We start from the raw sequence: 6,118 nt of genomic DNA on the forward strand, positions 1-6,118 counted from the left end.
GTACAGATGTAGTGCGAAAAGGGTTTACTTCGTATTTTTCCGGAAACGTTCGTATTTGTCATGCTAGTTCAGTCAATGTCAGTACATCTTGTACTGAGACTGACTGAAATAGCATGACACGTTCGTACGTTTCCGTAACAATACGAATGCAAATCTTTTCGCACTACATCTGGACCTCTTAAAGACTGCAGATGTTTTATGCTACGGTCGTATTCAAAATATGTAAACTATTAGATGTACTATTTAGTAGATAGGTACTATGTGGATGGGTTATAAATGACAATCAGTGATATAAAATGTCATTTTTGTTTCAAGAGACTTCACATTTGACAGAGACATCTTACACACATCTTAGAAGCATTATACGAATACGGCCGCATAAACATATTGCATCTAATATTTAACTAGCCATTGTATAACCGTTGATTCAACACGGTTGCACTGTGAGCTCGTGTGTTACGTTATCGCTATCAGCACTGATAACAAGAAGTCTTTCCCTAAGACATGCATGGGTACTTACTAAAAAATCTTTGTTCCTTGGAAGTCAAAATTATACAGGCTTTTATTGTGTGCTAATACGAGTTTACTGAAACAGACACACTGCAACCCTGCAAATAATCAACTACCTATATCAAACTCAATTTACTCAACCAAAAAACAGGCGCAGAACCATTTTGTGTAAGTGCAGATGAGTTTTAAGGAATCGATCTTTTGAGCTTTCGTCAAGCTAATAATACCGCCTAATACAATTGGTATAATGGCATGTTTTTATAAGTAACCCTAAAGAATTCGATGTGTAAATTTCTATAGAAAGTGTCGATTGACGTAACTTAAAAAAAATATACCGTCGCAGTTCTAGTACAAAGTATGTTTAAAGATAGCCCCAATAGTTTATATCAAAGCCAGACTTGTAACACTATACAGCCGCACAAGTCGCTGTTACACTTTAGATGTCTACATTAGTAAAGTAAATAATGCGCGAACGCAACGCTACTGACACGTCGAAAGAACACATGCGCATTGACTTGTGATGACTTGTAAGTTCTATAAGAGCAAGAGTCCCTCTTAGGCTTGAATATTTTACTTTTTTCTCGAGAAACATACGAAAAATACTATTCACGAAACAATAAGTAATTACCTTTTTGTAATTACGATATTTCGAGCATACGTGATCATGATATGCAACTGCGTCGAAATAACGACGAATCACGGTCTATATCCCGGTCAATATAAGTCTAATGAAAATAACCGTGAATCATTCAAAACTCTTAATAAGTAAGTAATTACAGACTATTTATTAAACAAAATAACGACGAATCACTTCGAGAAAAGGTGCCCTTGCGCTTCGCTTGGCTCGTCTTATATGCTTATATCCCATGGTATGTTTATACAGCTCAGATATAGCCCATGGTATGTTTAGGTAGGTATCATTTGTCAAAAGTTTTTGGTAGGTACCTAATTCGATTTTTCAGAGTAAATATAAAAAATGCAAGTCCTGAGCGAAGTTTTCTACTGTTATCATTATCAAGGTGGTTATATGAAAAACCTACTTTCTCACGCATTGCTAACAATATTCTGCATGCTTATTTAAAACCGCTAAGTCACACAATTATTTAATAAAAGCACATAAATCATTAAAATAATTTATTTGCTTGAATAGGGTCAGATTCAGATTATATTGTTAACATAAGCTTACAAAAACATAATTATGCAGTTACTTATATACTTAGGTATTTATATTGGACCAATGCATTGTAAAAAGCAATACTAAACTTTCTGTCTTCACTTTACGATTAGAAACAAAAAAAACATTCGCTACTACGCACAATGAAGGTCTTGTTTTATACCAAAATCCAAATTACTTTTGAAAACTTACCTTAGTCAGTAAAATTAAGTCCTTTAAACTAATTCAAAGAACACTCTTAAATATATAAAATAAGTATTATTTGCACTTTTATTATGTTCAAAAAGAATTACAATAAACATAACCTAAAACTGCCGCTAAAAGTTTCCAAACTTTTTAAAATTCGAACTCCCCGCGTTTGGCCACGAAGGGCATGCGCGCCCGTACGCCCGTGTATGTTGCCTTTACCCGACTGGACGACATGGCTTCTAACGTGTGCTCAAGCAGGTTATAATTAATAATGTCGGGAAACTAGAGCTAGCTGGTTAGGCTTAGGTATCGCTTGATCATTCAACAATGATGTGGTGATTGATTTAACGATTTTTAGCGTTAGGTACTTGCTATGTACTTGCGGTGCCTGCCACTTGTTTTCCGCTCAAAATTTAGGTAATGCATTATTTTTGCAAGATTCTGCAACCTTTTGGGCACTTTATATGTATTACCCTTTTAAGAGCGTTTAAGAAGAAAAAAACTGTAAATGTCAACGTTACGATAGAAAATCAATGTCATGAAGAAGTTACATATAGCCTCAGTTGAGGTAAACAATGTAAATTCAGAAATAGACGAAAACCCCAAAATGTTTAGTACCCGTTAGTTTATTTTTTTACCTCCCTTATATAACTTCATTCAAATTGCCATAAAGGCAATATTTTCAAAACTCAAAACCTTAATAATATTAATACCTATCTAAAATTTTTGCTACACGAAGTATGTGGACTTTGAATTCCAGTTTACACCTAGACAATTAGGTCATACTCAAATTTATACGCACTTCTATCGTTGAAATATGATGTCCGAACCACTTGTGTAGTTGTAGAATTGGCAATAATACTTTTATTGCTTATAAAAGCTTATATGGCCAGCGTACTGATCAGCTGTCGATTTCGTTTACGATATCATTTATCATTCAATGATTTCAAACACTTTCATTGTGATCTATTCAGTTTGGTTGGTATGCAAAATATCGAGAGAGAAAGATCAAAAAACGGGAGAATCTATACTCTGAAAATGCTCTTGTTAGTCGTGTTATAAAACCTTTGTTTTCATGTTTGTGAACACCTTGATCACTTCGATAAATAAAGTGGCGATTTTTTGCCCTGGTGTTTGTATTTTTATTGAGTTCCTTTCCAAGCGTGGGTTCTAAGAATTTGAAATAAATTCTCAGTTTGACCCGGCATAATAAGAATCTAAAATATTTAAAGGCCGAGTTAAAAACAATTAAATTTAAAAGCGAATTCATGTGCTTTTAAATAGATAATGGGTACTTCATTAGTACCCTATTTATTATTTTTACTGCTGGCGTCACATCATCAGTGAACACATTGCGATTTAATACGACAAGGACCTAACCGACTAAGAAGTTCTTAGTGAGTTAAGCCTTTGTGTCATTGGGTTCATAAAGACAGCACCTTGGAACAGGCATCTGTATTAACATTCCTAGCGCACCAATGTTTAAGACTTCTTAAATAAATGAGTCATATATGAACAATCAAGGTTCCGTACCAACAATTTTAAAAACCCCTATTTAGTGATTCTGTATGTCTACTGTCTACTACTATGTATATTACTATTTTACTGGGAATGTTACTGACTTTGCTTGAGATAAATAATAACTACACAGAAGAGTTCAGAAATATAGCTGGACTTCTTTGAACAATTTGAAGTGTTTAAGTGCAAATATATGATAAGTTAAAATACTCAGAATCTCAACTCGGAAACGCCATTTGACAAATTCAATGGCCTCTGTAAATTATTCACTTCCTGACTGTTGTCCGAGTGTTGCGTAGGTAATTCACCTAAAACGTATTGCGTTTATAACTAAACATAGAAAGCTTTTTGTTACAGGCTTAAATATATTCGACGACAGGTATTAAATATATGCAAATTTGGCTAAATATGACCACAGTAACGATTTGTGATAGAAAAGCTACATAGTTGGTGTAACAATTGTAATTTTAATTTAGCAATCAGCAAAATATAAAAAATTAAACCAAGAACAGTAATAAAAACTCGCAAAAATATGATAAGCTCCTGTTTGAAATTGGGTAATAGCCTAGGTATTTTGTGACTTTTTGCAAAAAAGTAGAGAAATAAATTCGTTTACAATAAAAAAACTGTAGAAAAGAAGAAATAAGGTATTAAATATGAGACTTTTATTGACCGAGATATAGACCACAAACAAAAATCAAAAAGTCTTATAAAATAATATACTTAAGTCTAAAGAAAATATCCATGAATCATTCAAAACTCTTGTTTTAAATATTGTTTCCATAATGAAGAAATAGACCTAATATTTTCAATGTGCTAATATCTATATTGATTGCATGAATTCACATATTAGGATGTAACAACTAAACGTCATCAACTTTCTTAAGCAGTCTATTAAGAACTATTGGTCCCAAAGCGGCTCCTAAACGCATTCCTCTAATACTTCACCGTAACAAGTTCCATAGACGCATGGTGGTCCACAGTCCACCACTTTTCATTACCGGCAACAAAGTACCCGTTACTTCCCGATAACATTTTATTGTCCTATTTCGCCCACACCCATTAACCCCCAGTATATGGGTAATCCCACTTAAAAATCAAATTGTGTAAACAAAACACTATCCTGGATTTTAGGAGTCGATTTAGATAAGTGTAAGGATATGGTAATGATTGTTGAGGACAATGCGTAATTTGTGGACATCGATGAGTTGATGATCAATATCGATGGTAGGAAGAAATGGAGTATAGTTAACAGAGAACCGGTTATCGATGGTAAGAAGAAATGACGTAAGTACAACTTTAATCAGTTAATAGATTTTGAACCATGCTTACTCATGAGAGTAGTGTTGGCATGTCATTTGGAAGGAGAGAATATTTCCATGGTATGAAATCAATTTTTTTTACGCTTTGTAACTAGTTATGTACGTATTTTGTCGAAACCCGTCAAAAAAATATTTTCAAAAATATTTGTACACATTAATATTTTCAGAAGTAGGTATAGCAAAGGTTATAAATATACTTAATTGTCATTATCTATGCTACATACTTGTCGCTTGGCACATTTTGTGACCGATATCACCAACTAATTGCTTAATATAAAATACCTCAACTTATTTATGTCAAACTCAACTCTAATATAAATATTTAATCAAATAGATAAATTAAAGAGAAAGTTATCCTTGAATTAGAGATAGGATCCAGAGAGTCACGCTCTCGTCATAGTAAATATTGATTTAGTACAGATGTTCTAATTATAAATGTAAAGCACTTACTATGACGTTTTAATACTTCTCCAAACCTTTTCAGGAGTACACTCATGTCATCTTTTTGGGTCAATTTCCATTTTGTTCTCGATTCTTTTTTTTTCTGGATATAGAAAATCCAGTGGTTTGGATAAGGAACATAACATGCGTTATTTATAATGTACAGTCACCGGCATAAATAAGTGATGATTTCTGTACATTAACATCTTGTTTGAAATGTCATAGGAAGTTGTCAAATGATTAAAAGCGACAAGGTATAAAATAAATCATCACTTATTTATGCCGGTGACTGTACAAGTATAATTAGCAGACCGTTTTTCTAGCAATTTCGATGCAGCTTTGTCAAGTTAAATGAATCTAGCTGTAATAGTAAATTAGGAATAATAAAATTCATTATTTACCTAAAAAGCTTTATATTTCCACCACGCAAAACGTAAAAGCAAAGACCGTGAGATGATCATCGTTTTTCATTGAAAGCTGAAAACCACCAATTGAAAGCTCTGAATATGCTGTTTAAAGTATGATATACCCAAGTGTTATTAACAACCTCATTATCACCGTCTGAAAAATCAGCTTAAACATACATCTTTGACAGTCATACTATGCAACATTCTTCTCATCAATAGCCGAAAAAGTGTGATTACATATTACACACATAGCAACCGCAGCTTATTGTCCCAGAGCTGTTAGAACCTCTTTTTGACACATGACAGCGTCCACAAAACGTAAACTCGCGCGACCTAATGAAATTTTAAATAAAATCCTGTAATAATATTTAAAAAAATCAAGTACTTAAAAACAATATTTCGCTTACTTTAAACATAATCTTACACATGTTACATTTTTGCGGATCTTCGTTAGTGAGTATTTTACGATATTAATTTATCACGCAGGATTGACTTATTATGTCATTTATCATTCATTTTTATTTTTAAACTAGTGCTGTGGCAGTCTGTCATTTCGA

Source organism: Leguminivora glycinivorella, chromosome 16 (assembly GCF_023078275.1).
Source record: "Leguminivora glycinivorella isolate SPB_JAAS2020 chromosome 16, LegGlyc_1.1, whole genome shotgun sequence".
NCBI classification, from domain to species: Eukaryota; Metazoa; Arthropoda; class Insecta; order Lepidoptera; family Tortricidae; genus Leguminivora; species Leguminivora glycinivorella.